The sequence below is a fragment of the Sinocyclocheilus rhinocerous genome, unplaced genomic scaffold (genome assembly GCF_001515625.1).
Source record: "Sinocyclocheilus rhinocerous isolate Xijiao unplaced genomic scaffold, SAMN03320098_v1.1 scaffold1474, whole genome shotgun sequence".
Lineage (NCBI taxonomy): Eukaryota > Metazoa > Chordata > Actinopteri > Cypriniformes > Cyprinidae > Sinocyclocheilus > Sinocyclocheilus rhinocerous.
The window spans coordinates 2,653-14,188 of NW_015655412.1; positions in this window are offsets into that span (position 1 = coordinate 2,653).

Consider the following 11,536-nt stretch of genomic DNA (forward strand, 5'->3'; position numbering starts at 1 on the left):
AAAAAAAAACACAGGGTCAACAAGGTTTGTATACTTATATCATGGTAAATCTATTCATGTGTTCAAAAAACCACCACATTTAAGAATTGTATGAGCTGTGCAGGTAAACTTCGCACTTGTGACTGACACTAAAGGCTGTGGTCTTTAGTGTTCTTGTTAGCATACCTATCTCCCATACTAGTTTACAGTCGTTTGAATTCAATAGATTCACTATAAAAAATTTGTGTGAAATCTACAGGAATTTGCTGTGTTTGTGCACAGGAAATTACTGTATACTAGTTCACAGTAGAATACCGTAGTTTCAGTCAAAATTGCAGTAATGTAAGAAGTACTGTGAGTGTCACAGTAACCAGCAATGTCTTGTAGAAAATCACAGCAACTTCCAATGTATTGTAGAAAACACAATAACTAATTATGTACTGTAGAAAATCACAGTAATTACCAATGTATTGTAGAAAACACAACAATCAATTATGTACTGTAGAAAATCACAGTAACCAACAATGTGCTGTAAAAAAAATAATGTGTATTATTTATATCAAGCTTAGATTTCACAAGAGAGCGGGCGCGCCTATTTGTAACTTGAATGTGTTTGGCTTCTGGTGTCTTTCGCTTCCAGTTATTTTACCTGTACAAAAACAGCCCATTATACTGCTTCATACAAACTTTTAATTATGTGGATTATAATGTGGCAACCTTCTCAAAGATAGGGGAAGAAATATTCTGAACATTACAATGTCCAGAGGGTTAATGAAGCATGACGTTTTAATCTAGCCAAAGTCAAAACACACCATGCACAAATTTTTAACCCCAATTTAGAGTACCCGAAAGTTCTCTTTAAAAAAATCGATCGGCATCTCACTATGGGAAACACTTCAAGCATGAGACTGTGGAAGCACCAATTACACCACATCTTACCAAAGGGGAGACCAATCACAGCTCATTACCAGGAGCCAGTGGTGGAAAGAGTACTGAAAAAATATACTCAAGTAAAAGTACCATTACCTTCCAAAAAATGTAGTGCGAGTAGAGTAAAAGTACTTGTCCAAAAAAACTACTTGAGTAAGAGTAAAAGAGTAGCCTATTTAAAAGTACTCATGAGTATTGAGTAGTGAGTACTGAGCTGTGGATTCTACCCCCTCATAATAAACACTGTACACTGCAATTTATACATTTTAAAAACGTTGTACATTCTGTAATTCACATTATCTTGTTTGCTGGATGAAAGATATTCTTCATTCATTATGACAGTTTTAATATTGACTGCCAACTCTTTAAAATACATCAAAACAGCACGGAAAAAGTATTCAGTTGAAGATGAAAGTTATTCTCAGTACAATCATCCCCATTTAAATCATAAAGTTTGAAAAAATAGATTTAAAATCATGTGTAAGGCCACTGAGACAGCATGCTGTTGTCGCACATAAAATATTAATGTTTAGAACAGTGCAAATACAAACACCATGAGAAACACATAGTTCAGCATTACACACCATGATATGGGTTAAAATGAGAGCCCATTTCTCTCCAAAACGGTGCCAGTTTTAGCGTTTTGCAATAAAGAAATAAAAATAACTAAACTTGATAATTTATGTTACAATTTTAACATAAATGAACATTGTTCTAGAAGGATGGCATCATGCCATACCTTTTACACATTTACTCGAATTGTTATGCTGATAATACAATTTGTAAGGAAAAATGCATTAAATAGCGAAGTATTTCTGGGGAAACATTTTCATAGGAAAACACACACACACGCATGTCTCTTTGCTGAGCCGCGGCGGTCTCAGTGAATCAGCAGCATCCACAACTGAACGGAACAAAAAGTGTTGAACTTGAAAATTCGTGAGTATTTGTAATTCGTTACTTCACACCCCTGCCAGGAGCCCATCCCCTCCCTATACATATCGCTGTGATTTCTGAAATGGCATTCTTGGTCTCTTCCCTGTGAACTTTCCTTCAGTATGTAAGCTCCGCTGTACCATTAAGGTTGATGATGCCGAATGCACGGCAGCTAGAATCTATTGTGGATTTATCTGTTTGTCACTTAGTTTTTCTACATTGCTTTCAATTCTGTGGTCTCCTAACATAGCTAACGTGTCAAGGTGAGCTACATTTCTGACCAGCTCACCATGTTGGTGTCTAAGATGCCCCTCTCGCTCATATCTTGCAACATGTGGATTCATGATCTCCAGCAGGGATTCGCATCCGATGTGTATTGCATGCATGTGTGTCAAACATGCTCAGGCCGCACTGGTGGATGCAGAAAGTTGTGCACATGTAAGCCCCTGGGTCCTACTTGCATCCGCTCTGAGTGGGATTCGAACTTGGGTCACCGGCATGGGAGGCGGGCGCACTAAAAAGGAGGCTCCCTCTCCCTCTCCCCTCAGGTTCTTTCTTTGTTGAGGGACATTATGGATGCTTATGGATTCCTTCAGCTGATAGCGGAAGGCGACGAGGTGGAGAGAGCTGATATGAGGAGGTGTTAGCTTGCCTTCACAGTGATGACCTGGATAATGAGGAGGATGACGCTATCCTGTCTGCGGCCCAAACATCCAGGCCCATGAGCATGCAGAGTGGCAATTTGGTGTCGACTGTGGTGGATTGCAACTTAGATGAGGTTTGCAAGCATGTGGCAGCAGCTGTTGCGAAGTCTAGGTCTGTTAACCCCTCTAGCCAAAAGAAGAGGGAAGAAGTGCTGTCCCCTCCCGAGTCTGCAATGTCTGTTCCACCACCCGCAAAAAAGAGAATGTGGTGTATGAATAAAAAGTTGCTTCCAAATTGTGTTTAGGCCAGTTCTGCTTCCCCGCAACACATAATGTTCAGTGTACCACAAGTTCAAGTGCAAAAACCTCAGCCACCAGAAGGATGTGGTCTGATAAGTTCAAGCACAATTTCTCAAGGGTGTTACAAAGCACTTCAGTCCCTGGGTTTAAAGCAAATAATAAAGAATATCTGTCACATCCAGGCTCAATGGTGAGGGTGCAGGGAGACTAAATCAAAATATCAGTGAAATAACAGGCTTCAGTTTGCTGTTAAGCCGGGACGTCCCATATATTAGGCTTAATATACATATACTGTATATATATATGGATATGAGTCAAACATCCAGCCGCGCAATAAAACAAACAATCTACCTGAGACCTGATCAATAAGGAAAGTTGTCTTTCACTATTGTACTGTTGTAAAATAAAGAAAAAAAAACATTTTACATTTAATTAATTAATAGCTTATTCTTAAGTGTGCACCTTTTTCTTGAAACACAAAATGACCAATAAAAAAGTGTCAAGCACCAAAGCAGCCCATATTAAATCTAAGTTTTATATATATATTTAAAAATATGATCAATAAGGAAAGTTGTCTTTCACTATTGTACTGTTGTAAAATAAAGAAAAATAAACATTTTACATTTAATTAATTAATAGCTTATTCTTAAGTGTGCACCTTTTTCTTGAAACACAAAATGACCAATAAAAAAGTGTCAAGCACCAAAAACAGCCCATATTAAATCTATAAGTTGTCTTTAATTGAAAAATATGCGTTTTCATGTATGCTAATGTATACTTGTCCTGTATTTTCCTTTTCTGAAGTTGGCAACCCTAACAGAGATGCTCACGTCTCATCTCATGAATCTGCTGATTCCATCTCAGGAGATACAGTAGGGCATCTGTAAATCAGGCAAACGCAAAGTGTCCACTATATTTCTCTCACAAGGACAGAAATGTGCCTTTGGGTGTGGATGCTCTAACGCACCCATGGCCAACATGTTGCTTTTTGCATTCCCACCGCTTGGTCTAACTTCACTGATCCTAGACAGAGTAAGAGAAAATGGGTTACCTCTCCTTCTGATAGCCCCTCGTTGGCCGGGAAGGCTGTGGCTAGCAGAGATTCTTCAGCTCCTTCAGGGAGAGCCCTAGCCAATCCCATGGTGCAGGGACCTGCTGTCACAAGTGAATGGGAAGATATTTCACCCCCACCCAGAGCCAATTTTAGTTGGGTTTGCAGTGAGGTTACACTGCTGCCTAACCCAGCTTTCATTCCCGAGGTCAGTGATTCAGCTTATAACTTGCACTACCTTTTAACCTCCTCCGTTTTCTTCAGAGGAGGAGCATAAACTGCACATTTTTACACAATTATTTAGGAAGAATGATCAGTTATTAGTTTCATCGGCCATACAATGTGAGGGTAAACCAATCTCCTCTGAGCACCTTTCCCATTGGATTGTGGAGGCTATTGAGTTGGCTTAAACAGCTATGGGACCGCACCAGCGCATTCGCCGACCCCAGAGGGTTAATTCCCTGGTCAGCTTAAGAGCTCATTCTACAAGAGGTATGGCTACCTCTTGGGTATTGTTTAAGGGGATTTCAGTGGGAAATACAGAATGAGGTATCTCACCAAGCTTCCCTACTTGCATTACATGGAGGAAGAGCATGCTTAGAAGCTGGGATCACAGCAATATATATACATATCATAATCATAATCATGTAGTGTGTTATCAAAATGCCATCTGAGAGAAGTGCAGATGAGTCATTGATGCCTGAGTCATACCTGCTGGTGACTCAGAGTCCTGCAGTGTGAAATGTGTTTTGAATGCAAATGACATTGGCGACAATGCCAATGAGCGAATGAGAGAGCATGATACAGGGCAAGGGAAAGTTCAGGGGGTGGAGTCATAGGTCTGCAACAAAACATCAGCATGCATTGCTCTCCTTCAGCACACATCTCTCCTTCATAGTCTTTCTTTTTTTCTGCTTGATCTGTCTGCAGGCTTCAATACTGTGAACCACCAGATCCCTCTATCCACTTTCTCTGACTTGGGCATCACAAGTATGGTACTTTGGTGGATCCAGTCTAACCTCACAGGCAGATCTTTCAGGATTTCATGGAGAGGTGGGGTGTCTTAGTCACATCAGCTAATCACTGTTCCTCAAGATTCAGTGCTCACTCCTCTTCTTTTTTCCTTTTACACAACCTCACTGGGCATGATAAAGGCAAATGGCTTCTCCTAACACTGCTATGCAGATGATGAACAGATCTATCTTTCATTTCAACCTGATGATCCCACTGGCTCAACCTGTATTTCAGACATATTTCAGACATCTCTGCTTGGATGAAGGACCATCTGCAACTTAACTTTGCAAAGACTGAGCTCTTTGTAATCCCTACAAACCCATCAGTTGACCACAACATCATAGTGCAGCAAGGAACCTGGGGATAGTGTTTAATGACTATTTCAAGACTATTTCAAGGCTGGACTACTGTAATGAATGGCGGGCCTTCCAACAAGCACAACTAAGCTTCTACATATTATCCAAAAAACTTTCCACTGGCTCCCAGTTATGGCCAGAATCAAATGTATGTTTTTAATGCTTGCTTTCAGGACCACTGGAACAGCCCCTCCCTACCTTAATTCACTACTACAAATGTGTGCTCTGGTCACTGAATAAGTGATGCTTTGTTGTACACTCTCCAAAACCTTCGCCCTCTCTGTTCCTCATTGGTGGAATGAGCTGTCAACCTCCACCTGAACTGATAAAAGCATCACATCCTTCATACAGCAGCTGAAGACACACCTCTTTTGCAAGCACTTAAGCACTCCTCACTCTAAAAATAATGCACTCACACACACAAAAATTATTCTCTGCATTTCTCCTCTTATCTAGCTTGGTTTCTAATCTTGTTGTCTAATAAACCTAGCATTGTGTACCATGACTGTTGTTGACTCTTTGACAAATTGCTTTGTTCCTCTTTTGTACATTGCTTTGGATAAAAGTGTCTGCCAAATAGATACATGTAAAATGGAAATGTAAATACTAGATTTTTTATCTAGTGACTTCTTTTTTTGAACATGATCTTGCTCATAACTGTGACAAAACAAATGCCAGCACAGTAAATATGCAGAGGCCTGTGGGCTACAGCAGATTATTTTCATTGGATTTTGTTAATCAGCGCTTCAAGCATCCTGACACTGTCATTAACGCTGTAAAGTCTCAGGATTGTTTATGACTGCTTCTCTTGGGAAAGCGCCACTATACGTGGCACCATGTCAAAAAAGCAAGAAGGTATTATTTTCCTAGATTGATGTCTGTATGCTCAAGAGAACATAAAAGAAAACATTCTAATAAACTTTGATTGCCTAACAGATTGTCCCAGCATGATGAACAATAAGGACAGATTGTGCAAAGGGAAGATGAGGACATCTATAAAGTATATTTATTCTCTCTCCCTCTTTCACTCTCTGTCAAAGACTATTAGAATTGAGTATTACTAAAGCAAGGCTAAGTATTACAGAAGGTAAAATGTGCCCCTGATCCACAAAACCAGTCATAAGGGTCAATGTTTTGGGTCAATAAAATCAATTCCATTAATGTATGGTTTGTTAGGATATGACAATATTTGGCCGAGATACAACTATTTGAAAATCTGGAATCTGAGGGTACAAAAAAAATAAAAATATTGAGAAAATCGCCTTTAAAGTTGTCCAAATGAATTTCTTAGCAATGCATATTACTAATCAAAACTAAAGTTTTGATATATTTACAGTAGGAAATTTACAAAATATTTTCATGGAACATGATCTTTACTTAATATCCTAATGATTTTTGGCATAAAAGAAAAATCTATAATTTTGACCCATACAATGTATTTTTGACTATTTGCTACAAATATACCCTAGCGACTTAAGACTGGTTTTGTGGTCCAGGATCACATATTAAGTGCACCAAGTGACTGTGATACTGAGGAGTCCCTAAGGATGAATTGCACCCACAGAGAGTATTATTTAAACGCCAAGTTCTGTCATGAAACTCTAGATGGCGCAGGCTGATGGGTCGTTAATGCAAACTGATGATATTCACAGCGTTAAACTACTTGGCACAAGCTGATTGGTTCATGTTGCATACACAACCAATGAGCTTAGGTTAGCATTCACTAGAGCACTTCACATCGCACTTGCAGAGTTCCTCTGAAAGCCTCCACCTTCCCCAGCTCCACCTGTATAGATCTGCTACGGGTTATTCTATATGCTACTTGTGCAGCAGCAGTATGTCTTAAATACTCACAGCACCGTATCGGCTAATGCATTGGCAGTAGCAAGTTTCTGTACTTGCTTCGCAGCAGAAGCAACATTCTACAACATCAGCAATAACCAACAGCAGCAGCAGCGAAGCAGATCTATTCCGTCAAAGATCAAATATATTAACATTGTCATATCCATTACCATGCTAAAATCTTCAGTGAGTTGTCATGATAAAAATGCACATGTTTGACTGAGCTGTTGCGCTTACAGTTGCCATTGGATTGTGTTAGCTGCTGAATTTCTTCATATCTATAATAAACAGCCTGTGGTTAGATCCTCACCTCATCTCTCTCTCTCCATGACTTAACATTAAAACTTGAGCCAATGTGTGATTTACCTGAGTTAGTGTTAAATAGAAAAATGTAAGATAACATATATCTTTATTTATATTTTGATTACATCTCACAAATTATATAAAATCAGTGGAAATGTAAATATACAATGTTCATGTCATATGTAATTGGTATGTTTTATAAACCCAAGTTAAACAGTGCAGTTGCTTAGTGATAACAATGAAGGTCTTTGAACTGAAATTCTAAATAAAATTGGTGCATCTTTTTAGTCAAGTTGACGGTGTCTGTGTCACACGAAATGGCCAACACCAACACAATTACAACCATGACCTTAACAACATGTTTGTGAGTGTTTGGATGTCAAACACAAACATTCTAACAATGACATTTAGAAAGCTGCAAATGAGCCTGCTGTGAAGTTTAATAACCATAGTAGGTTTAGGTGTCCTCTGACATTTCTACTCACATACCTTTTTCTCTGAGAGACGCTCTTGTAGGGAGGCAAGTTGGCTTTTCAGTTCCTTATTTTCATTCTTATACATTTCTGCCTCTTCTATCTGTTGCAGAAGAGAAAGTAGTGATTAGTCATTTATATACACTAAATATTGTTTTGTTTTGTTTTTTGATCCACTTTTGGTTAAGAACAAAGATGGCAGCAGTTGAGAATAGTGATCCATTCCTAGATTGTGGTAGTTTGAAATCTAGAACTTTATAAATTAAAGCTACATCTACAATGATGTACTAAAACCGAAACGTTTTTCCTTTTTGTTTTTGAAAGGTTTTGCATGCAGATGACAACTTCACATGGATGCTGTATTATGCCTATAGACCGAACACAACAAAAAAAAAGTGTTTTTGTAATGGTAACAGTATCATTTTCAGGTCCTCAAAATGCAGTTGTCATGTAAATACCAAAACACATTAAAGGAGTCATATGATGCAATTTTTCCTTTCTCTTTGAAGTGTTACAAGCTCTTGGTGCATAAAGAAGATCTGTAAAGTTGCAAAGACTAAAGTCTCAAATACAGATATTCTTTATAAAAGTTAAGAGTCAGCCACGCCTACCTAAAACGTCTCGTTCTAACACGCCCCCACATGTCTACGTCACACAAGCCCGCCGGACTCTCCTTCGTCGAATCCGCTGGCCACGCCGTTCTCAAGCCCACCGGCCGTTCCTCACTCAAGCCCGCCTGCCGCTCACACAAGCCCGCCGTGTGTGACGCTTCTGAAAACGAAACTACTTTGTTTGGCCTTCCAAAAGAGGACACGACTAGAAATCAGTGGTTAAGTTGTATTTACAACACTGTTCCAGAACAGTTCAGCCCAAATATTTAGATGTCTGCATCGCATTTTATGGAGGACGGTTTCCTGATCCTGGGAGAGTAGACTACAATGTTGTAAAAATCGACGCGTTTCAGAAAGGCGGGGCATAGAGGAGAAACAATAATGTACAGTATGTGGAAAATAATGTGTTTTTTTAACTTTAAACCGCATAAACACATTTCATTATACCAAATACACAAAATAATGTTATTTTTAGCAACATCATATGGCCCCTTTAAAAGATTTCTGTTATTAGTCGAAAACTGTGTTGTGTAGACAGCCCCTCAATGTGTCTCAATCTAAACGGTCAGTTTTTTGAGTAGGCATTGCAGCAGTTCTAGGGTCAGTAGATAATCTGGGCTTTTTGGAAACAACTTTTTAATAAATATATTTTAAAATAATGTTTAAATGTTACATCAGCAAGGTTTGTTCATTTATGTATTGTATGTGTGTATGTATGTATGAATGACTGTTACTGGAAATTAAATTTAAATGGACTCAGTTTCTTAGAAAAGAATAAAATAATATTTGTATAAGAATATAACATTGTGTCTTAAGAGTTTTGCATGAACCGCAGGTGGTCAGGCTGATGTCTTATAGAGTGCATGTGTGTTTTATTTTTTTCTGTGATATTCAGTGGATGGAATACAACTCTTAGCAAAAGTCAACAAATCCTCTAGTTTCTTAATAATGTTTGATTTATATGTCAGATTGCAGCTCTGAGTTATTTAAATTGTGGGGGGAAATGACCTGACATCAAAACCTAGTGAGAAAAAAGGCAATAAATAAATAAAATAAAATAAAAAGCATTTAAGTCATGGATGCCCAAATCCAGCAGTACCATTGAGAGGGCACAATTTAGCTTTTTTTAAATTACTTGCAGGTAAGTAATGCTCTGGGTTCAGGATCTGAACCCCTGCCTTATGGTGCCTGATGTTTATTTGTAGGATGTAACAGCTGACAGTAAATAAATTACACTGATGCTCTTTCTTGTTCTCTCATATACTGTATATTCAGCACCTTTTCAGAGAGAGCCTCTTCCAGTGTAATGAGAGCTGTGTCCGTGTTGCTGGAGTCAGCTTGCAGAGACATCATTCTGTCCCCCAAACTGTCCAACTGCTTGTTTTTGTCTTTTAACTGCTCCTGCATGTTCTCAACCTGAGAGACATGGAGAAAAATAATCACTGTTAACAATAGCTAAATATATGAAATATATATGAATAGCCGATATATGAATAGCTAAATATATGAAATCAATATTACAGTACCATGCAGGGCTGAACATACTGCTACCAATGCTACAAAAGTTGAAACATAGCTGATAGACATGGAATAATTGCACTGTCTCAAAACTGTCTCACTTTGAACATACTGCTGCAAAATATATATAAATATATATAAAATATATATAAATATTCATTCTCCCTTACTCTACCCTGGCCTGCATTCCAGTCATTAACCCATAATACATTACCAAAAAGCTACAAAAGCCATTTAGAAGAGCAGGGTTAACTCTCTGTGATGGTGTGATGTCGTCAGTCCAGGTTCGCCCAAACAGTTAGCCGCCTCTATATAAGGCTCATTTTAGATCTAATTGACTAGAACAAATTTATTCCAAATAATATTTTTATTTTATTTGTTGATTTTTTTAAGCATTTGATACTATTGATCATTATGTTGAAGACCTTACATTTTATTTTGGTTTGGGAAAATATTTTTAAAAAAGCTATTCGGACACTATACAATGACTGTAAAAGCTCAATTAAGCTAACATATGGAACAACATCAAGGTTTAAAATCCGTAGAGGTATACGACAAGGCTGCCCCATTTCACTCTATCTTTTTTTGCTTGTAACACAAACTATGGCCATACATATTAAAAGAGATACATTTTGTGGTATTAGAATTTTAGAGAAAGAGTTGAAATGCTCTCAGTTAGTGGACGACACAGCCATTTATTTATTTATTTATTTTTTTTATGAAACTGAAAGTTGAAAAAGCTATTGATTGCCTTCATATTTTCTCATCTGTACCTAGTTTGTGTTTAAATATTAAAAATGTGTGTTATTCCCTTTGAAAATATGCAATTATAATAACATACTTGGTATTACAGTAATTAATGAATTAATTCCTTACATTTATATAGCGCTTTTCTGAGCACTCAAAGCGCTTTACATAGAAGGGGGGAATCTCCTCAACCACCACCAGTGTGCAGCATCCACCTGGATGATGCGACGGCAGCCATATTGAGCCAGAACGCCCACCACACACCAGCTTATTGGTAGAGAGGAGATGAAGCCAATCAGCAGATATGGGGATGGTTAGGAGGCCATGATGGTCAGAGGCCAATGAGCGACTTTGGCCAGGATGCCGCAGAGAGTCAGGACCTCAGTTTAACGTCTAATCCGAAAGACGGTGCTTTTTGTCAGTATAGTGTCCCCATCACTATACTGGGGAATTAGGACTCACACAGACCACAGGGTGAGCACCCCCTGCTGGTCTCACTAACACCTCTTCCAGCAGCAACCCAGTTTTCCCAGGAGGTCTCCCATCCAGGTACTGACCAGGCTCAACCCTGCTTAGCTTCAGTGGGCAACCAGTCTTGGGCTGCGACTTACAAATGAGGACAATGGAAGCAATCAAAGCAATCAAAAGAGCAATGATATGCAAGTGCTATAACAAGTCTCAGTTAGCTTAACACAGCACACATAGCACACATAGCATTTTATTATATAATAAATAAAACAAAAACAGATAGAATATAAAAAGAATAGAGCAAGCTAGTGTTAGAGGCCTTTTTTGCTTTTGTTAATTGTATAATAAATAAAAAGAAAACAAA